Here is a 23,250-nt window from a genome sequence, read left to right as displayed (position 1 = left end):
AAGTCAACCCTTTACAACAAATGGGGGGGGAACAAAAAAATTTTTTTGTGCACAATTTCAAAGCCGGTTAGAAAAAGAATTTGAATCAACTTCAGTTGCCGGATCCTCGTAACTTTTAAGTTTTTCTTCAAAAAGCCTTCAGATTAAAATAGATTTTCCCCCCAAATTTCTCCTTAGAGTAAATCAATTAAGATTAAGAAAAATTAGCTAGAGGCAGCCGTCATTGTCTAGTTCAAAGATTTTGTACCAACAGAAGTCTCCTTCATTCGCAATTATCTCAAACAACAAAAGATCTGTTTCAAACGTCCTCAAGGATTTAACTGTGTGGTATACATTCTCCCCCCACCTTTAAGAGAACGGGGCTCAGCCTAGGAATCACACACAAACCACTAACGATCCGTATTCGCGACACCTCCGAGAAATGTGTAAATTAAGTATCAGCCGTTTATGAGTCCTCTGTATCCCGCACAGAGGTGACATTTTCTTTGCTTTCAAGGCCGCAAAAGGCTGGCATAGGAGACAGCGACCAGCAAAAGCCGCTAGATCTAACATCCCCCCCTTCACCCCAACTCCCCCTTCCCAACCCCAAACACAAACATGCCCTTCTCTCCACGCTTTCTTGCACAACGTCGCTCGCCACAGGGCTCAGCTCAAGCTCCACCGCCTCGCTTCAAGGCCGGACGGGAAAGGTTACTCCCTCCTCGGTGCTCTCGCACCACCGCTTCCTCTGGCTGTCAGGCCTGGCGCGGCCTCGGCAGGCCCTGCGCCGATGGGGAAGGGGCCGCCACGGCGTTGCCAAAGGGCTGTTCTCATTCCTCGGCCCAATGCAACAGCGGCTCTTCCGGAAGCAAGCTCTCAGCCCGGTTGCCCGACCTGGCCTTCCAGGGTAGCGAAGCGAACCGACGCGGTAGCGGGGCAACCAAGCTTCCCTTCCCATCCCGGGGGTCCCCCAACCTCCTCCCGCCCCCGCCGCCTGCCCGCCGCCATTTTGTGCGCAGCCGCTGCGACACAGATACAATAGTCGGCCCGGACCGCGCAGGAAAAGCTCAAGACCCCCACGCTGTGGGCTCCCGCCTTCCAGCCCCCTACTCCCCACAAGGCAGCTGTCCTACCTATGCCTACCCGACTAACAGCCGGATCCCATTTGCGCCCCACACAGTTTAGCACTCAGCCTCCAGTCTCGACGCCGAAGAAGCTACCGCCTCCAGAGAGCTGCACGCATGCGCGCCTGTCGAGCCTTTGCGAGCTCTCATCTGCTCCCGGCGCCTGCGTACCGCCGGCACCGCGCTCGCCGGGAGGCACGAGAAAGGAGCCAGAGGAGCTTGATTCCGAAAGGGGGCGCTCGCGCGCGTAGCGTTGCCGGGGCCCGCTGTGTCCTCAGGCAACCGTGTCAGTGCCTCTGTCTGCTCTGTACCTGTCCCAACCAAATCATGCGCAAACCTTAACACCTGTGTTGTCTCGCCTCCGTGAAGTCTTCCCTGACCATTTTTGCCTTCAGTGATATCTCGCCCTGGATACCATATGCTTCGTATGATTAAGATTTTGCCTGCCTTTAAACTCTTGCCTTATATCTGTTTTTGCATCCCTATAGCAATGATGCGATGTGTATCACAGCCGCTGAAAATGTCAGGAAATTAGAAGTCAGTTGAAGCTTATCAAGCTAAAAGCTTAACACTCTAAAAATCTTTTCATGTGTCATTTCACAATCAAAATATCTACCTGTGTGGTAGATATTTATAACCTTCATTTTACTGATGAAAAACTTTGGGTTGAGAGAACTTGAGTAACTTAAGGTTACTCTACGACACCAACATAAAAGCTCAATCATTGGGCAAAATCTGGCAAAATTCACAAGTCTCGGCTATGGATATCACACAAGTCATAGACCCTAAGTCTCACGTATCAGTTTTACCTAGACCTAAACAGATGTATATCTTTCTTTTCTTTTCTCTTTCTCTTTCTTTTCCTTTCTTTCTTTCTTTTTCGCAGAGCTGTGTTTCTTTATTCACATTAAAATAAGCATAGAAAAACAAAAGTCTTTTTATAAAATGTATCTTACCAGATTTTCATTTCAAACTAAAAATCCTGCAGAGGCAACAAACCAAAAACAACAAAGAAAAAGCCAACAAGCCAACTTCACATAACCAATGTTAAAGCTTGAAGTGTTTCCTTCCATACATTTCTATATATTCATACCAACATACACAAATGTGTTATTTGCACGCAATGGGAAATGTTTTTTCTTTTTTTGCCAAAAACTTACACATTAGCCTGCTATTTCCTTTTCTGATTACTGACATTTCTCCAAGTAAACCATATAGATCCCTTTCTTATATAGTTGTACAATATTCATAGCACGGCTCCATGATCAGTTATTCAACCTGTTGTTGACACTGAAGTTGTTTTCAGTCTTTTTGATACTATAAACATTGCTCATAAATAAACAGCCTTATCAACTGATTTTTTTTTATTTCTGAAGGCCTAGAATACCAAGAGTTAGACTTCTACATTAAAAGATATATATATATGTAGATATGTATATGTAGATAGATTTAATTCTACTACATATTGTCAGAATCCTTTTCGAAAAGTTTATCCAAATTCCCACTTCCACTAAATGCGTAGGAGAATGATCATTTCTCCACAGCCTCACTTCTTTCTCTAAACTCTGAAATGACTTAAATATCATTGGACATGTCTGTTCTTTAAAAGTTGGTATAATTAGGGGCACCTGGCTGACTCAAGTCAGTAGAGAATGTGACTCTTGATCTCAAGGTCATGAGTTTGAGCCCCACACTGGGAGCAGAGTTTACTTAATTTAAAAAACAAAACCAAAACTGGGTGCCTGAGTGGCTCAGTCAGTTAAGTGTCTGCCTTCAGCTCAGGTCATGATCCCAGGGTCCTGGGATCAAGGACTGCGTTGGGCTTTCTGCTCCTTGGGAGTCTGCTTCTCCCTCTACCCCTCCCTCCTGCTCATGATCCTTCTCTCTCTCTCTGTAATAGATAAATAAAATCTTCTTTTAAATTAAAAAAAATTAAAATTAAAAAATAAAAATTTAAGTTGGTATAATTAACCTTTGAAATATCTCACCTGGTGCTTTTTCTAGGGGTGGCTCTTGAACAACTTTCTCTAGATGTTTTTATGATATATAATTTGATTAGAATTTCTCTCTCTTCCCTGCAATCATTTTTGTAATTTAATTCTCCTCAAAAACATCCATTTCATCTGGGTTGATTTATTTACTTATTTGAGAGAGAGCAAGAGCATGGGGAGAAGGAGCAGCAGCAGAGGGAGAGTCCCAAGCAGACTCTGCACAGAGCACAGAGCCCCATGTGGGGGTAAATCTGTGACTGTGAGATCACGACCACGAGATCACGACCCCGAGATCACAACCCAAGCTGAAACCAAGAGTCAGATGCTCAGTCGACTGCACCACCCAAGCACCACTCATCTGGGTTTTCCAATTCATTTCCCTAGAGCTGGGCAAACTAACCTCATAAATTCCCTTTTCTTTTATGTTGTCCCCTTACATGGTTTTATTTCTACAGCACTTCTCACCTTCTAAGATACCATATAATTTATTTCTTATTGTTTCTTCTCTATGTCTCTCTACTAGAACATAAGCTCCATGATGTTAGGGATTTTGCCTCTTCTCTTCACTGCTTTATCTCTAATACCTAGAATGATACTTGGCACAGAGTAGGAAAATCAGTGTATATTTTATCAAAAAAATCAATGACCCTGATGGGTAAAAAAATGTGTGTGCATGTGTGTATGAAATTGTTGAGCCTCCTTTCATATCTACTGGCCATGTGCATTTCCTCCTTCAAAAAATCTTTTTAATATATTTTGCTTGTATTTCTAATAAGCAGATTGTCTCTTTCTTGTTAGGAGATAACTCTTAGTATATAAGGAATATTAATCCTTTGTCAAGTATGTTGCAATTGGTTTCTCCCCACTCATATTTTCTCTCTGAGTGTCTTTTGCCATTATAAATTTTAAATGTAATCACATTTGTCAGTCTTTTCCCTAATGACTTCTGAGTGTTCTTTTTGTCTAAGAAGCCTCACACCACCCCCGAGAAGCATACACACCTAGGCATTATACAAAAATCCTCCTAAACTTGATATTTTTTTTAAAGATTTTATTTATTTATTCGACAGAGATAGAGACAGCCAGCGAGAGAGGGAACACAAGCAGGGGGAGTGGGAGAGGAAGAAGCAGGCCCACAGCGTAGGAGCCCGATGTGGGACTCGATCCCGAAACGCTGGGATCACGCCCTGAGCCGAAGGCAGACACTTAACCGCTGTGCCACCCAGGCGCCCCTAAACTTGATAAATTTTTGTTTACGATTTCATAATTATATTTTTTACAGTTAGACATGTTCAATCTAAAATTTATTCTTGGGGCGCCTGGCTGGTTCAGTTGTTAAGTGTCTGCTTTCGGCTCAGGGCGTGATCCCAGGGTCCTGGAATCGAGCCCCACATTGGGTTCCCTGCTCTGCTGGGAGCCTGCTTCTTCCTCTCCCACTGCCCCTGCTTGTGTTCCCTCTCTCGCTGGCTGTCTCTCTCTCTGTCAAATAAATAAATAAAATCTTTAAAAAAAATTAAATAAAATAAAATTTATTCTTGGGGTGCCTGGCTGGCTCAGTTGGAAGAGCGGGGGACTATTGATTTCAGGGTCATGAGTTCAAGACCCACACTGGATGTAGAGATGACTTAAATGAATACATAAGTAAATAAACTTATATAAAATAAAAGGTATTCTCGTTGTGATGTGAAGTAAAGATCTAACTTCGTTTTCTTCCAAATATATTAAATTAATCACGAAGTTTCCATGTACTAAAAAAACCATGCTTTCCCACCCTTCATTGAAATGGTCCTTCCCTTTAAAACACAAACAACAAAGAAATAAATTCCCATACATAAAATGGATTTATGGACCTTTTAGTCTGTCTTACTTATCTACTTGTCTACCTATGGGCCAATACCATTTGTTCATTTATTAACTGACCCACTAAATATCATTTGAGGGCCTGCTTCTAGGAACTTCTCTGGCATGGAAGAGTCAGTGGCAAACCAGAAGGCAACACTGACTTGTGCCCTCATGGCACATACAGTCTTGATGGGGGAGACAGACAATAAACAAGGCAATATATAGTATGTCGGATGGTAAGTGCGATGGAAAACAACCAAGCAAGATCAGGACCTAGGGAATAAGGAGGTAACAGAGGTTGCAGGGTGGTGATCAAGAAAGGCATGACTAAGAGGTGTCTGACTGGCTCAGTCAGTAGAACATCCAACTCTTGATCTCAGGGTCATGAGTTCTAGCCCCATGTTGGATGCAGAGATTACTTTAAAAATAAATAAATAGATAAATTTCTTTAAAAAAAAGAGAGGTATGACTAAGAAGGCAGCATGTGAGCAGAAACCTGACTGAAGTATATGAATGAGCAGTAGCGAAATTGGGGAAGAAGAGCATTCCAGGAGGAGTGAACATAAAATACAAAAACTCTGAGGTGAAAGCCAGCTTGTCAGACTTGGGAAACTGCGAGAAGGCCAAAGAAGCTGCAGCAGCATGAGTAAGAGGGGACACGGCAGATGAGGTGGAGGAGAAGCAGACTATATTAGTCGGCTATGGTTGCCATTAGCAAAGTATCACTGGCTGGGTGGCTTAACCAACAGGGATTTATTTTCTCACAGTTTTGAAGGCTAAAAGTCTAGATCAGGGTATAGTCACATTTGGTTTCTCCTCAGGCTTCTCTCCTTGGTTTGCAGTTGGCCACCTTCTTTCTGTGTCCTCACATGGGCTTTTCTCTATGCACACATCCCTATTGTCTCTAACCTCTTCTTATAAGGACACCAGTCATACTGGACCAGGGCCCACTCACCTGACTATACTTAACTGTATTCACCCTTTAAGGCCCTACTTCCAAATACAATCCTATTCTGAGGCATACTGGAGGTGAAGCCTTCAACATATGAATTTGGGAGGAACAACTCAGTCCATAACAAAGGTCATTTTAAGGCCTTTCAGTTATTCCTATGAATGAGATGGGAAGGTTTTGAACAAAGGAGTGACATAAATCGACTTTCATTACATTGAATACTTACTCTCGCCCCTATTCTAAACACAAGAGGATACAGTAGTCGACAAAAATCAAGAATCCGCTTTCACAAAATTTACAGTCTAGTGGAAAGAAACAATAAACAAAGAAATATATATAATGGTAAAATAAAATAAGGGAAATAAAGCAGGTAAGGGAAAAATGATGAAGCGGGGCCTGGGTAATGCCTTAGATAGGATAAGCAGGGAAGTCCTCTCTGGTAAGGCGACAGTGAAACAGATATGAAGGAAGAGAGGGGGAAAGTCCTGCAGGTATCTGGAAGAAGAGCCTTCCAACAGAGGACACATCAAGTACAAAGGCCCTGGGACAGGAGCACATTAGGTATATTTAAGGAATAACTAGGAGACCAGCACAATTGAGGTGGAATGATGCAGAGGAAGGACAAAATACGGATGGAGAAGTACAAGGGATCAGATCATGCAAACCTTTATAAGCCACTTATGGCTAAAAAGAACATTGACTACATACTGGAATAGGAATCACAAGAGTTTCCTTTCTAGCTCCTGCTCTGATAGTAACCTCACTGGATTTCAGTTTTCTTACCGTGAAAAAGCGGAAGGGAAGGGACTAGATTATCTTGCCCATAAGATGTGAGTCTGGAAATCTCCTATAAACTGATAGAGGCTCATGAATATTTATGGCATTCCTAAGAATGTTTTTTAAATTTTAGAATCTACTCTATCCACACTACTCCACATTTTTGTATCTTCTAGCCATCGTGGACCACTTGCAGAAATTTGCATTCCCACCTAAAAATGTCAATATTCTTGACAGAAAAAAAAGTCATCTTACTCCACCTACTCTTTTGACTGTCACTCTGGTCCACAGTCCTCCTCCCCTTTTTTTACCCACTCTGTTTTCTGATTGGTCAGACAAGTACTGAGCAGCTCTGTCCACAGCTCAGCTCCTGCCTGCTCAGCACATTTCACCGCCTGAGAGGATTAGAAAAAAGAAGAGTCATCACAAACCTTTTCCTGTGATTTGTTAACATACATGGGGCTTTGTCTCAATGACACAAAGGATCTCATCACCATTTCATCTCAAGTACAAGAGTAGTAAAAAGTAGGAGATGGGGGAAGTAATTGCCCTCCATATGTCTTTAGAATCCAAATCTAATGATTGGGATAGACACAGGGCCATGATGAAAGTTTGAGAAATCCCAGAGCCGTATCATGCCCTACTAATGAATACCATCAACAAAACTTGGTTCTTACTGATCCTTGAATTTTGCCTCCTTGGTGACAGACTTTAAGGTGTACCCATGTATCATTTAGAGAGGAGTTCAGAAACTAACTCAAAAGAACAAGCAGTTATTTTTCTGAGTTTTTATCAAAGCTCGTGCCATGGTAACTAGAAATTAGTTTGTCTCTTCTGGTTAAGGTGGTTTCTAAATATGTCCACAAATTCTTGGACAGGATTCACTTCACAAGGTAGAACCTAATTCTACACTCCCTGCATGCAGGTGGGTCTTAGCCTCTTGTTTCTGTGAATAGAATGTGGTAGAAAGGATGCTATGTGACTTCTAAGGCTAAGTCATAACAAGGATAGCTTCCACCTGACTTTCCCTTCCTTTTTTTTTTTTTTTTGGATTACTTATACAAGGAAAAGTCAGGTTCATGAGAACATCCAAAACAGCCTATTGAGAAGCCCAAAAGGGAAGGAATTTTAAATACTAACAGAAGCAGGCAGCATAACAGAGAGACCAGGAAAAGAGACTATCAAAGAGAGTCCTGCTGAAACACTGTCATCCCAGGGTAACCCGTAGGCATCTAAGGCTGTTGTCTCATTGAAGGGGCAATAGACTTCACTTAAATAGTTTAGTTAAGTTACTAAACAAATAAATAAGCAAACAACAACAAAAATAAGTCCCAGGAGAAAGGATAACCAGGATCTAGATGTGCTACTATATAGTACTTAAAATGTCCAGTTTTCAACATCAAAAAAATTACGAGACACAGAAAGAAACAGGAAGCTGTGATTCATACACAAGAAAAAAAGATAGACAAGAGAAACTGCCTGTGAGAAGCCCAGATATTGCATTTAACATATAAAGACTTCATAATAATTATTAGAAATATATTGTAAGAACTAAATAAAGGGAACCATGCTCAAAGAAGTAAGTAAATGTATGACATGTTGCAACAAATAGAGAACGTCAATAAAGATAGAGGAATAATATTTTTAAAGAACCACATGGATTATGGAAGTAAAAAATACAATAACTGAAAGGACAAGTTCACTAGAAGTGTTCAACAATAGATATGAACTAGCAGAAGAAAGAATCAGCTGAAACAGGGATTAATATAGTTTTTTTTGTAAAAACAAAGTGGTGTAGCACAATTTTCAGAAAGTGGGGGATACTCTTCACATTATACCATTTTGGCTTAAGAAATATTTCATAGGACTCCTCTAGTTTCAGATAGTGGAGGAAACTTGTAATGTGCATTTCCATGACACCAACACTATCTGTTTTCGAGTCACAGTAAAATACACAGAATTACATCCATAATTAATATAAATAACAACATTTCAATCAGTAATTTCTGTTACATAGAAAACAAAATTAAGAAAGCAACCATCAGGGTGATGGGCATTGAGGAAGGCACATGATGTGATGAGCACTGGGTGTTATATACAACTGTTAAATTATTGAACACTCCATCTGAAGCTAATGATATACTACATGTTGGCTAATTGAATTTAAAAAAGAAAAAAAGAGGGGCGCCTGGGTGGCACAGCAGTTAAGCGTCTGCCTTCGGCTCAGGGCGTGATCCCGGCGTTATGGGATCGAGCCCCACATCGGGCTCTTCTGCTGTGAGCCTGCTTCTTCCTCTCCCACTCCCCCCTGCTTGTGTTCCCTCTCTCACTGGCTGTCTCTATCTCTGTCGAATAAATAAATAAAATCTTTTAAAAAAAGAAAAAAAAAAGAAAGCAACCATCAAACAAAACTTCAGACAAAGTGAGCCCAAGGATAGCATATGAGAACAGCTGCTGATTCAATGAAGGGATTCTGGCCTAACCAATGAGAAGGCTGCCAAAGACTAGTCCAATACCAGCACCAGAAACTGCCACTGCGTTGTTGTAGCACCTGTACCAATAAAATTGGCAGCAGTATCACTGTCTCTGCTGATTGCACTCGTCTGAAACTCCCATTGGATTAGCTAAATCACACCATGCTATGCCCCATTTAATACTGTAGAGCCCTCTTCTATCAAGATAGCACTGATGTGGCAATGGGTCTGGATGCAATTCCAGATCCAGCTTGGATCAGAACAGGGGTGCAGGCAAGCTTGGCACAGATAAACATCTTATACTCTTTGGGGGCAGCACAGCTGGAAGACTTGGGTGACAGGCAATATAAGCTCCTCTCCCACTTCCTCTCTTTCAGGAAGGTGGTGGCTGTGGCACAGAGGTCAAAGAAGTGGGGTTCTCTTTCATTTCTTTTTAAAGATTTTTATTATTTTTATTTAGTTGAGAGAGAGCGGGAGACTGAGAGAGCACAAGCAGGGGGAGGGGCAGAGGCAGAAGGAGAGGGAGAAGCAGGGCCCCCCCCCCGCACCCCCGCTGAGCAGGGAGCCCAACTTGGGACTCAATCCCAGGACCCTGAGATCATGACCTGAGCTCAAGGCAGATGCTTAACCAACTGAGCCACCCAGGTGCCCCTCTCTTTCATTTTTGAAGGATAGTTCTACCAGATATAGAATTTTTGGTTGACAGTTCTTTTCTTTTAGCACTTGAAATATGTCATTCCATTGCCTTCTGGCCAAGATGATTTCTGGAGAGAAATCAGTTGTCCCTGTTACTGAGGCTGGCTTGTACAAGGTAAGTCCCTTCTCTCTCGCCACCTTCAAGATTCTTTGTCTTCTAACAGTTTGACTACATTGTGTCTGCATGTGGATCCCTTTGTTGTTTTTTTTAAATACTTTATTTATTCATTTGAAAGAGAGAGAGAGAGAGCACAAGCAGGTGGAGAGGCAGAGGGAGAGGGAGAAGAAGACTTCCTCCTGAGCTGGGAGCCTGACACAGGGCTCAATCCCAGGACCCCAGGATCATGACCTGAGCTGAAGGCAGACACTTAACAGACTGAGCCGCCCAGGTGCCCCTCAATTAACTATTTCCAAGTGTGTTGATTCTTTCTTCTGCCTCTTCAAACCTGTTATTAAACACCTTATTTTAATTTCCTCCTAATCACCCCTTTAGTGAGAATGGGACTCCCACTCTAGGATTATTGGCATGGATGAACACACAACACCCAACACTGAAAATATGAGATTGCTAGCAGTTTGTTGTCACATATATTTACAACCTGGGGGAGGAGGACATCACACATCACATAAGGCCCTGTGAGAGTCATACTCAGAAACGGAGTGAACAGTCACATGTGGGAGATAGGCTTTGTAATTTCAATAGGGTGGGTTAATACCTGGCTCCTGCAGTAAGTTGTGATTATTTTGTTTGAATACTTTCATGGACTTGCAGGGAATGGAAACCTGATACTCAGGAATAATCAGGAACTGCACCATGATAAGAAAGTTTGTTTGGCTAGGGGTATAGAGTTTCTTTTTAGAGTGATGAAATGATTCTAATATTAATTGTGGTGATGGCTGTATATTCACAGAACTCTGTGAATATACTATAAACCACCAAATGGTACACTTTCAATGGATGAACTGTATGGTATGTGAATTATATCTCAATACAGCTTTTATATTAAAGGTTCCTTCCATACTTATGAGAGTTTATTTTAAAGCTACAGAGAAGAAAAAAAAAAAGTAGAGTCTCCAGCTCAGCTTCTGGAAGGCCAGGTCTCAAAAAGCAATAGAATATGAACTTTTCATCATTCGTGACCCAACAGCAGCACTGCGGACTTTGTCATCTCCTCATTCCCTCTGAAATAGGCAAGTGTTATACCCTACTTAAGTAAGTCTACCATACAGATGACTCTGTACTTCTAGGTTTCTGCTTCACCTCTAATCTTGGCTTCTGCTTCTCTTTTTTCTGAGAGTCTTGAATTCAGATTTGTTTGGGTCCCCTGGTCCCCTTTTTGGCAGTGTTCTCATACTAGTTCATTCATAAGTCACTGGTCTGGCTGATATAATGTACCTTTTAGCTAAGGCACTTATCCTTAATTTAATTAGCTGTGGCAAAGGAAGTAAGATAATATGATACATTGCTAGTCGGAATCCAAAATGGTACAGCCATTCTAGAAAATGGTTTGGCACTTTCTTACAAAGTTAAACAAGCATTTTCTATATAACCCTACAATTCCACTTCTAAGAATCTACCCTAAAGTGACAAAAACTTATATTGACACAAAAACCTATACACAGATGTTCATAGCAGGTTTATTTGTAATAGCCCCAAACTGGACATAACCAAATATCCTTGGAAGGGTAAATGGATAAACTTTGTTACATCCATACAATGAATACTAGTCAGCAAGAAAAAGGAACACATTATTGATACATGCTACAACTTGGATGAATCTCAAAACATACTACATGAAAGAATCTAGTCTCAAGAGTCTACATTCTATGTGATTCCATTTATATACCATCCTCAAAACCACAAAACTGTAGCGATGGAGAATAGATCAGTAGTTGTCAGGGGTTAGAGTTGAAGGGAAAGTGTGACTATAAAGGGTTAACACAAGGGTGTGGTTTGGAATGGTAAAACTGTTCTTTATTCTGATTAGGGCAGTGGTTATACAAATCTATACATGAGTTAAAATACAAAGAACTGGGGTGCCGGGGTGGCTCAGTCAGTTAGGAGTCCACCTTCGGCTTGAGTCGTGATCCTGGGACCCTGGGATTGAGCCCCACATCAGGCTGTCTGCTCACCAGGGAGCCTGCTTCTCCTCTCCCTCTGCCTGCTGCTCTGCCTACTTGTGCTCGCTCGCTCTATCAAATAAATAAAATTTTAAAAAATCTAAAAGAAAATTACAAAGAACTGTACACCGAAAGAAAAAAAAAAAAGAATAAGCTTCAGTCAAAATGGTCCATCTGAAAACAAATAAAAAATACCCTAGAGCCTTGCAAAGAAATCTCTTTATTGCCCAGAGACAGTGATCTCGAAATGTGTGTGGGTCATATAATTACTAACCTTAGTAGGTTACAAAAGCCAAAAGTTCTGCCTCAGGCTAATGTAAAGGAGACACAATGGAAGAACTGCTCAGGGTCTGGGAAGACCCAAAGAATTGGGACAGCATAAAGAGCCAATGTCCCTCTTGCCTCCTCCTGCCTCACCCCCACCAATTCTAGCTTGGATAGAGGTGACTACCACATCATAATGAGCTGGTCTGAAATGCACAATGGGGACAAGGGGAAGATAAGCAGTGCCTCCCCACCTCAGAAATGCCCCAAGACAGGGGCCAAGACTAAAACAGTTACACTGAGTGAAGGAGCTTAATAGACAAAGAGCCCTGTTCCGAAGGAAAAGAAATGAGTATTCACATTCAATTTTGATGGGAACAGTCTTTCTGGAAGTTGTTTTAGCTTAACAGAAACCTTTTTAAAAAATGTCTCTACTCTGGATATAGCAATTCTATATCTAGGAATCAATCCTAAAGAAATATAGTCTTTTTAAAAGATTTTTATTTATTTATTTGAGAGAGGGAGAGAGCATGAGCAGGGGGAGAGGCGGATGGAGAGGGAGAGGAAAAGCAGACTCCCTGCTGAGTGGGGAGCCTGATGTGGGGCTTGAAGCAGGGCTTGATCCCAGGACTCCCAGATCATGACCTGAGCCGGAGGCAGATGCTTAACCGACTGAGCCACCCAGGCACCCAGAAAGAAATAAAGTCTTAACTACAGATATAGGCATGTGATATTTAAAATGGCCACCACTGGGGGCACCTGGGTGGCTCAGGTTGTGTTCTCAGGGTCCTGGGATCAAGCCCCAGGATCGTGCCCCACATTGGGCTCTCTGCTCAGTGGGGAGTCTGCTTCTTCCTCTCCCTCAATGTCCTCTCTCTCTCAAATAAATAAATAAATAAATATTAAAAGTCCTTAAAATGGCCATCACTGAGGGGCGCCTGGGTGGCGCAGTCGTTAAGCGTCTGCCTTCGGCTCAGGGCGTGATCCCAGCATTCCGGGATCGAGTCCCACATCAGGCTCCTCTGCTGGGAGCCTGCTTCTTCCTCTCCCACTCCCCCTGCTGTGTTTCCTCTCTCGCTGGCTGTCTCTCTGTCAAATAAATAAATAAAATCTTTAAAGAAAAAAAATGTCCACCACTTAAAGCAACTTGAATGTCCCCAAATTGCCAAAGTTATGTTTTTCATTTCACAAATACTAAGTGTCTTCTATATGACAGCCATTTTGCTAAGCACTAGGGATACAACAGTGCACATCGAGTTAACAGCAAAAATGGAGAGTGCTCCGAAACAGTAGAGGCCACTTTAAGGCAAACAGGCTGGAGCAATGGAATACAGAAAGGGCCACAGCGACCACCTGGCTGGATACAGATGGGCCCATGGGGCGACCACCTCAAAATATCCATAGACCCTGACTGACCAATGGGCTACTTACAATCAGGCACAGTTCCCAAAAAAGGGAAGATTCCATATGTCACCATACCTCCTCATCTTCCCCCTTTAAAAACAACCCCCTCCCACTGCCTCCTGGCAGACAGCCTCTCCTGGCCTATCCACCTATCTGCCTGTCCCTTCCTTGCGGTGTATTCAATAAACTTCTGACTCCTTTGTTCTGCATCAGGTGAATTCTTTCACTGCTGCTGCCATCGGCTGCTACCCTATTGTTGCCCCACATTTGGGGGCCCCCATCTGATAGAGAGACACCCCATTTAGGCACCACAGAAATTTTACTCCAATTTAACACAGCAGTTTTATGTCTTAAATCTAATAACTGTGTGTGGCTATATTTTGTATACCTTTGGGTTTTTATTTCATTTGTTTCCAGTAATTTTTTTTTAAAGATTTTATTTATTTATTCGACAAAGGTAGAGACAGCCAGCGAGAGAGGGAACACAAGCAGGGGGAGTGGGAGAGGAAGAAGCAGGCTCACAGCGGAGGAGCCTGATGTGGGGCTCGATCCCATAACGCCAGGATCACGCCCTGAGCCGAAGGCAGGCGCTTAACCGCTGTGCCACCCAGGCGCCCCTCCAGTAATTTATTTTTATTATATTTCACAAAAATATTGGTCTGTGATAGATCGAACATTTTTAAAAATTGGTCCTTCACCACAGATACTTTGAGAAGCATTTGTGTAGATAATTTATTAGATGGGGGTCTGATTGGATGAAGGAAACCAGTTGGTTTGGCCAAGAATTAGAGCATAGACTAAAATGTTGGCAATGGAGATAATAAGAAGTGGAAAGACAACATATTTAGGAGGAAAAATAGGTATAATTTGGTAATACAGTAGATATGAGGGAGAAGTGGGGGATGTGTTGATTCCTAAGTTGATGGCTTATTCTGTGGGACAGGTGATCTTGCCATTCACTTAGCTAGTCAACACTGGAAGACTGCCAGGTTTGGGGGAAGAGGGGATTCATAAGTTCTGTCTAGCTTGGATATGTAGAGTTTGAAGTGTCTTTGACACAAGTAGAGATGCTAAATAGACAATGAGATGCCTAGGCTAGGTCTCAAAAGAGGCTTATGAGATGTAAATTTAGAAGTCCCTGGCAGGTATCTAATAATTGAAGCTGTGACCCATTGATGAGATTACATGGGGAGATAATACTGAGTGAGAAGATGGTCAAAGCCAAGTGTTGAGAACAGGTAATATTTAATGACTATGAAGAAAAGGATGAGCTTGCAGAAATAACTGAGGACAAACTATACAATTGCTTTATAACCACAAAATAGAATGTCACTCAACAATTTAGTTTTTTAGATTGTAATATTAACTGAAAAAGCTTAAAGTACCTGTCAAATGTTCCCATTTTTAAATAGAAATATATATATATACACACAATCATATAGCCAAAAGTAAATGCCATTAAAAGCCCAGTGTTAACAGTGGGAAATACTAAGAGAGGTTTTTTTCCTGCTCATTTTTATTTCTACTCTTATTTTTTTTACAGTGACCACAGTTTTTTCCTTATGATAAAGCAAATTTTATAAAATTTATGTGCACATGAAGATACAGTTCTCAGATTTAAAACTACCTGAAACTTAGGATGTATATTAATTTTTTTTCTTTTGCTTAAAATACCTTCATTTTATAAAGCCACAGATCATTCTGTAAAGCGGTTTTCCCCCCACACTTATAAAAAAGATGTTGACAACCTTTAGAGAAAAAAGGTGAAAATGTTTCTTATTAAGTCAGGGTTACACAAAGATTATATTAAGAGTCTTCAAATTTTGACTAAAGATTGCCAAAGTCACTTAAGGATTCTTTGAAAATATAATCCTTGGGCATACTGAATTTGTATTTTTTTCTGGCCTGGCACCCCTGGCACCTATCACAAATACAAACTAGCACCAAAAAAAAGAAACGATTTAAAAAAAAAATCACAAAAAAAGTGTCAATAACATTACTAAAGAAATTTTAAAAATACTTTCAAAGTACTTTATTATTTCTTAAAAAGATTTTATTTATCTATTTGTCAGGGAGAGAGAGTGAGAGAGAGGCAGGCAGAGGTAGAAGGAGGCTCCCCGCTGAGCAAGGAGCCCAATGCAGGACTCAATCCCAGGACCCTGGGATCATGACTTGAGCTGAAGGCAGATGCTTAACCGACTGAGCCACCCAGGTGTTCCTGAAGTACTCTATTATTAAAGTAAATTTATCTAGGAAAATATTTATAACTCATATTACAAAGGACTAGTTCCCCTACCTAGGACCTGTCAATCAATAAGGATAAAGAACTCAATAGTAAAATAGGCAAAGAATATGACAATGAAAGAAGTACAAAGGACTATTAAACATGCAACGATATTCAACTTAACTCCTAAGAAAATGTAAATTGAAACTACACAGAGATACTATAACCCCCCATCAGATTAGCATAGATCAGAAAGTATCACTATATTGGTTAGAGTTTGGGTGATCAGCATATTCCTATGTGGAATGTAAATTGTTGTGATCTCTACGGAAGGCAATTTGGCAAATATCTGTCAAATTTACAAAAGCACATGCCCTTTGAAACAGCAATTCCACTACTAGGGATTTATCCTACAGATGTACTCATAATTATGCAAACATACCAGATTATGCGCTGAACACTATTTCAAATTATAAAACATTGGAACATCCTAAATACCCACCGATAAGGAGTTAGTTAAACAAACTATGGTATATCCAACCAATAAAAATACTACCAAGTAAATAAAATCTTAAAAAAAAAAAAAGGGCACCTGGGTGGCTCAGTTAGTTAAGTGTCTGCCTTCAGCTCAGGTCATGATCCCAGGGTCCTGGGATCGAGTCCTGAATTGGGTTCCCTGCTCAGAAGGGAGCCTGCTTGTCCCTCTGCTTCTGCTGCTGCCCCCCACCCCAGCTTGTACTCTCTCTCTCTTGCTCTTTCAAATAAATAAATAAAATCTTTTAAAAAAATACTACCAAGTTGTAAAACTGAGCAAGGAATCTGTATAATGATCAGGAATGATCACTGAGCTATATTTAGTGAAAACAAATAAGAGGCAGAACACTGTGTACAGGGGGTAGCTACAGCATATCCTTTATTACCTTTTAATTTGAACCATGTGACTACATCGCCTATTCAAAATAATTTTTTTTAAAGAATGTAATAAAAAAAGAAGGTTCTCTCAAATTTAAAGCTAACAGGAAGAGAGAGAGAAATTAAATAAATAAATAAATAAATAAATAAATAAATAAATAAATAAGGTGGTAATATCAGGAAAAAGATAAAGATGCCCATCACATTAGTTTCCTAGGGCTGGGATAAAAACCACAAATTGGGTGGCTTTAAAACAATGGAAATTTATTGCCGCATTTCTGGAGGCTAGAAGTCCAAAAGCAAGGCATTAGCAGGGTAGGTTCTTTCTAAAAGCTTGGAGAGAGAGAGTGACATGTCTCTTCCCCCAACATGCAGGTGGTTGCTGGCAATCCTTGGCATTCCTTGGTTTGTAGATGATTACTACAATCTCCTCCTCTACCTTCACAGCACCTCCTTCTTGTGTCTGTGTGTGTGACCTCTTATCAGAAGGCCCTCATTAGAGTTAGGGCCTAGCCAGTCCAATTTCATCTCATTCCTTAGTTGCGGCTGCAAAAACCCAATTTCCAAATAAGGTCACATTCTAAAGTTACCAGTGGCCATGAATTTTGAGGGACACTATTCAACCCACTATACCTATTACTCCTGCTTTTTCTTGGCATTACACTGGAGAACCTAGCCAATGAGTGAAGACCAACAAAAATGGTATAAAGATTAAAAAGAAATAGAATTATCACTCTTTGAAGATGATAAGACTATGTACAAAGAAAACTCCAAGGAATCTGCAGATAAATAACTAGAATTAATAAGATAGTTTAACAGGGGTGCCCGGTTGGCTCAGTTGGTAGAGCATGTGACTCTAGATCTCAGGGTTCGAGGCCATGTTGGGTGTAGAGCATACTTAAAATATTAATTAATTAATTAATTAATTAAAAAATAAGATAGTTTAACAGAGTAACAGTATAAGATCAAATTACAAAATCAACTGCACGTCTATACATAAACAAAAAAGTCAGAAAATTTAATTTAAAAAATAACTATTTATGGGGGCACCTGGGTGGCACAGCGGTTAAGCGTCTGCCTTCAGCTCAGGGCGTGATCCCGGCATTATGGGATCGAGCCCCATATCAGGCTCCTCAGCTATGAGCCTGCTTCTTCCTCTCCCACTCCCCTTGCTTGTGTTCCCTCTCTCTCTCTGGCTGTGTCTATCTCTATCAAATAAATAAATAAAATCTTTTAAAAAAAATAAAAAATAAAAAATAACTATTTATGGTAGTGATAAAAATTAAAGTACTAAGAGTAAAACTTAAAATGATATGCAAGATTCCATGTGGACAAAATAATAAAACTTTATTGAAAGATATTAAAGAACATTTAAATAAATGTGAGTTATATACTATGTTCATAGATAGTAATATTCAATACCATATATATAGCAATTCTGCCCTAAAGACATGTATAAATTCAATTGAATTTCAGTCAAAGCCTCCACTGCACATTTTTTATAATCTGATAAGCTAATTCTAAAATCTATACAGAAGAATGAGGAGTCAAGAATAGTTAAGACTCTCCTAAGGAAGAAGAATAAGAAGGGGAGAATTGCCCCACCAGATATCAAGAGGCATTAAAAGTTAATAATATGTTAAAAAAAAAAAGTGTGGCATTAATAGAACAAAAAATGAGAGCTCAGAAAAAGACTTAAGAATTTATAGAAACTACAGAAATATAGACAGAAAGTATATATAGATATATATGGATTTATATTTACATTTACATAAAACAGAGATGGCATGCAGATCAGCAGGGGAAAGTATGGCTTTCCAAATGGAAAAAACAAATGGACTCCCCCCTCACAACATACCCCAAAATCCATTCACGTACATTAGATACTTGAAAGTGAAAAGCAAAGCTTTAAAACTTTTATAAAAAACATAGGTAAATGCTTCTATGCCCTCAGGATAGGAAAGAATTCCTCACACAACAGTCGAACAACACAAACCATAAAGGAGATATTAATGAACTTCACTACTTAGAATTAAAACTGTTTATTAAAAGATATCAATATTTTTTAAAAAGTTAAAAATTAAGTCACAAAGAGGAAGAATATTTATTTTACAAGTCATTAACGAGGGCTTACAAATCTGGATTTATAAAGAACTCCCCCAAATCAAAGAAATGTTAAACGACCCAATAGAAAAACCAGCAAAAGATATGACGAGGCATTTCACAAATGGGGAAGTTTAAATAGCCAATAGAAACCTGCTCAGTCTTGTTAATAATCAAGAAATGAAAATGAAACCTCAATGAAATCCATTCCGTTCAGTCAATGAATATTTATTAAAGCCTAGTGCACACCAGTTACCCTCTAACTCTAGGAATGTAACAGTGAACGAGATGTACAAAATCCCTGTCCTCGTGGAGTTAGCTTCTGGTGCAGAAAGGCAGTGCAAATAAGGGCTCTGGAGAAAAATGAAGCAGTGAAGGGGGAGAGGGAGTGGGAGAGAGGCCCATCAAGTTTTAAAAGGGATGGACTGGAGGGCTCCTGGCTACCTCAGTCGGTAGAGCATGTGACTCTTTTTTTTTTTTTTTAAGATCTTATTTATTTATTTATTTGGCAGAGAAAGAGAGAGAGTTCAAGTAGGCAGAGCGGTAGACAGTGGCAGAGGGAGAAGCAGGCTCCCTGTTGACAGGGGGCCCAGGCAGGGCTCGATCCCAGGACTCTGAGATTGTGACCTGAGCTGAACGCAGAGACTTCACCGACTGAGCCACCCAGGTGCCCCTAAGCATGTGACTCTTGATCTTGGGGTTGTAAACTGGAGCCCCAAGTTGGATGTAGAGATTACTTTTAAAAAATTTCTTTTAATAAATAAATAAATAAATAAATAAGGATGGACTAGGAAGGCCTCGCCATTCAGTGAAGGCCTGAAGGAGGTGAAGGGGCCAACCATGCAGATATCAGGGGGCCGAGGACAGAATTCTATGCACACCAATACTGAAGAGTAAAGCAGACAAAGACAAACCAATAAAAGAGATTAAGTAGCAATAACAGAAAGAAAAAACTACAAGCAACAGTAACATCACAGAAGCCTAAGATACTTTCCTCCTCAACTTTTCTAGAGAATCTGAACTCTAAAGGTTAACCAGGGGGCGCCTGGGTGGCTCAGTCAGTCAAATGTTTGACTATTGATCTCAGCTCAGGTCATGATCTCAGGGTTGTGAGTTCAAGCCCTACATTACAGTAAAATAAACTTTATGTTAAAAAAAAATATGAATATATACACTATCTTTTGGATATAAGTATTTTACCTAAAAAGTTTTGTTTTCTGAAGAGTGAATGTACAAGTGTCAAATTTCCTTGGTAGATAGAGTTTTAATATGATCCTGAAATGGTTAAATAAGTAAAGCACAGTATCCTTTAAAATAAAAGCTTCCAGATTATTGAAAAGGTCTTTCTTCTATTCAGACAGAAAATACCTAAAAAGTAAAAATCTATCCTGCTTGAATCTGGGGTTTTTTGTTTCTTATTTCACTTTCTGGGAATATAACAACCCTACATCCTTTAATAAAAACCCGCTGTATAAATAAACATAATCCCTGTCATCTTCTTTTTAGTGACTAATATAAGGGTGGGAAATAGGAAAACATGACTGACAAAAAAAAATTTATGAAATACCATCTCCACCAAAAGCACCTAAATTTTATTTGGATGTTTTTGGTTTTTTTTTTTTTTAACAAGAGAAAAGCCTCAAATAGTTCACTCATCTGCTTAACAAATTAAAACAAGGTAATTCTGTAAATTAATAGAAAAAAATTGAAACTTTAATTCCATAAATATTTAACATTTTTATTTGCCAGGCATTGTTCTGAGAGCTTTTACACACATCAATTCATTTAATCCTAAGAATAATTCAATGAAGTGGACAATGTCATGTTCCCCATCCTTGGAAAAAGGAACCAAGGCCCAGAGTTAACTAATTTGCTGAATGTCACGTAGTTAATAACTGGTGGCCTCTATGTGAACTCAAGCAGTAGGGCTCCGTAACCCACACCCTTAATCACATTATATTGCTTTCCTCATATTATAATGTCTGGTGGAAGAAGACAGAAGGACAGAGGTCAGAAAAAAGAAAAAAAAATATAGCAGAAAGCTAAGGAGGCAATATTGATGTCTGTTAAGTATCTGATATAACTGACTGAGAAATCTTTAACTCATCTACCAGTATTGGTCTTTTTTTTCTTTTTCTCAGCTTTATTATTTTTTTAGCTTTTTTCCTTTTCAAATTTTTATTTAAATTCTAGTTAGAGCTTTATTTTTATTACAAGTAAAATTGTAAGATATTTATACATCATGATGATTTGATATACATATAAATTGTGAAAGGATTTCTTCCATCTGGTTATCTGTCACTATCTATGTATTTTTTTTAGAATAACACAACAGAGGTTTATTTTTTGCTTGTGCTGCATGTCCAGTGCAGTTTAGTAAATGGGTTCTGTCCCAAGTAGTTACACAGTGTCCCTGGCAGAATCCATATTTTTGTGATATTGACATCTTAACACGTAGCTTTGTATATACATGATGGATGTGTTAATTAACTATTCACACACACACACACGATACACACACACACATATATACGCTTTTTTACATATATACATTTTTTGATAAGAACATTTAACTTCTACTCTTGGCAAATTCCAATTATACAATACAGAGTTATCAACTATAGTCACCATGTTTTACATTACATCCTCAGACCTTATTCATCTTACAAGCAAGTGTTGCAAAAACTTGCCGGAGCAAGTATTTTGATCATATAAGCTTTGAAATATAAACATTTTTAAACTTTCTCATCCTTGTTTTTTTCATCAGGGAACATCTGATCTGAAACGGCCTCTCCCAAATCTACCTTTAAAAAAAAAAGGCATTTTAGAGCTCTTTTGCCATCTTGTGGTCTTTTGCAGTATTGCTACTGAAAACTTCAAACGCCCCTGGGCTGGGCTCCAGAAAAAAGGTCAATGCCAATCTTAGGGCTGAGAGTTTGCCGGCTTTTGATCATTTTGATCACTTTCTGTGGGCTCCTAAATTTATCTATATCTTTTTAAAAGTGTGGTAATCAAAGCTGGACACAGTCCAGTCTATTTATGAAGTCCCGGACCAAAGCTGGCTATGCTCAAAATCTTTCTGAGGAAAGCTGCCCCGGCAAGCCCCTGCTGGGGGGAAGTCTGTGTGACTTTTCACAGTTGTAACAGTTGCAAGATAGGTCTTCATGCTGAATTCATTCTGGGTCTCCTTAGTCTAATCCAGTAACACACTGCATCAAATCAGAATTCTTAAATTAGTCAGCATCCTATTTCCTCCTCAGGGCTGGTCTCCCCCCTCAAGGATATTTCCCCTTCCCCTTTTCTGGAAGGGAGGAGGGACAGGCTGGCACTGGGGAAATAAGGCAAGTACCAGGGGAACACTTCATGGTGAGGCTCACAGGGGAAGATTGATGAGTCCTGTAGGCACATGGCCATTTCCTGGCAGCTCTTTGGTGTTGGCAACTGAGAGCCTAACGTAAACCCCAGATAAAACTTGAGTGCCCCCACCCTACCTCCTTTTCTGCCTTGCTTATGGTCAAATTAATCTTTGAAAAGTCCTGAAGTTCTTTAATCAAATACAGCATACACACTTCTGTATAATCAAACCTAAAGACCTCTAATTCTTCACTCAGCTTTCTTGTGAACTTATATTATTTCTTCTTTTTCTCCTCTTATGTTCCCAGTTTGAGACAGCATGATCCCAACGCCTGCCCCGCCCACTTCTGTTTGAAGATCTGTAGGGGTGGTTCTTTGCTTGACCCAATAACTCAGGAACTACTGGCATTTCATGGTTGAGGGCCAAATATATTAAAAATCCTGCAATGTGTGTGACACCCTCTTTTTTTTAAAGATTTTATTTATTTATTTGACAGAGAGCGAGAGAGAGATAGTGAGAGAGAGAGCACAAGCAAAGAACAGCAGAGAGAGAGAGAGAGAGAGGGAGAGGGAAAGGGAGAGGGAAAAGGAGAAGCAGCTTCCCCACTAAGCAAGGAGTCTGATGCAGGGCTCGATCCCAGGACCCTGGGATCGTGACCTGAGCCAAAGACAGATTCTTAACCTACTGAGGCCCCCAGGCACCCCAGTGTGACACCCTCTTATAACAAATAGTCCTACACAATAGTTAAGAAAACCACTACTGTTCACTTGTCTGGCCTCCTGTGTTATGTGTAATTCTTCTTTATAAATGAACAATAAAACCCTTAAAATTATTTGGATGCTATTTCCATAGACTGTTACAGGACGGAGCATATACTCATAACGTGGGGGAAATGGCCATGGCAGTCCCCGCCCCTGTTTAGTAACATGTATTTCTCTGCTTTTTACCTATACGCTTTAGTTGATTTTGAGTAACATATGTGAATATGTGATGACATTCCACCGTATCTATTCCTCTACTCATTTTTACTTT

General features: G+C 40.1%; 1 protein-coding gene and 1 pseudogene across 10 annotated transcripts in view; both read right to left on the bottom strand.

The window, feature by feature from the left end:
* ZNF638 (zinc finger protein 638) overlaps positions 1 to 23,250 on the bottom strand; it is a 124,951-nt gene that overhangs the window by 77,174 nt on the left and 24,527 nt on the right. Inside the window, exon 1 of one of the 10 annotated variants that reach the window (XM_034659337.1) lies at positions 1,113 to 1,260. The exons of 5 other annotated variants lie outside the window; for them this stretch is intronic. The gene's annotated coding sequence lies outside the window, so the exon portion shown is untranslated. Of the gene's footprint in view, positions 1 to 1,112; positions 1,261 to 23,250 lie in introns of those variants that run through there. 4 more of the 10 variants (XM_034659338.1, XM_034659339.1, XM_034659340.1 and 1 more) reach the window with 4 other exon arrangements.
* Positions 8,675 to 9,435, bottom strand: LOC100482326 (annotated as a pseudogene).

Source organism: Ailuropoda melanoleuca, chromosome 4, assembly GCF_002007445.2.
Source record: "Ailuropoda melanoleuca isolate Jingjing chromosome 4, ASM200744v2, whole genome shotgun sequence".
Lineage (NCBI taxonomy): Eukaryota > Metazoa > Chordata > Mammalia > Carnivora > Ursidae > Ailuropoda > Ailuropoda melanoleuca.
Note: the sequence above shows the minus strand (reverse complement) of the source record. Positions and strands in the feature narration are given on the sequence as shown.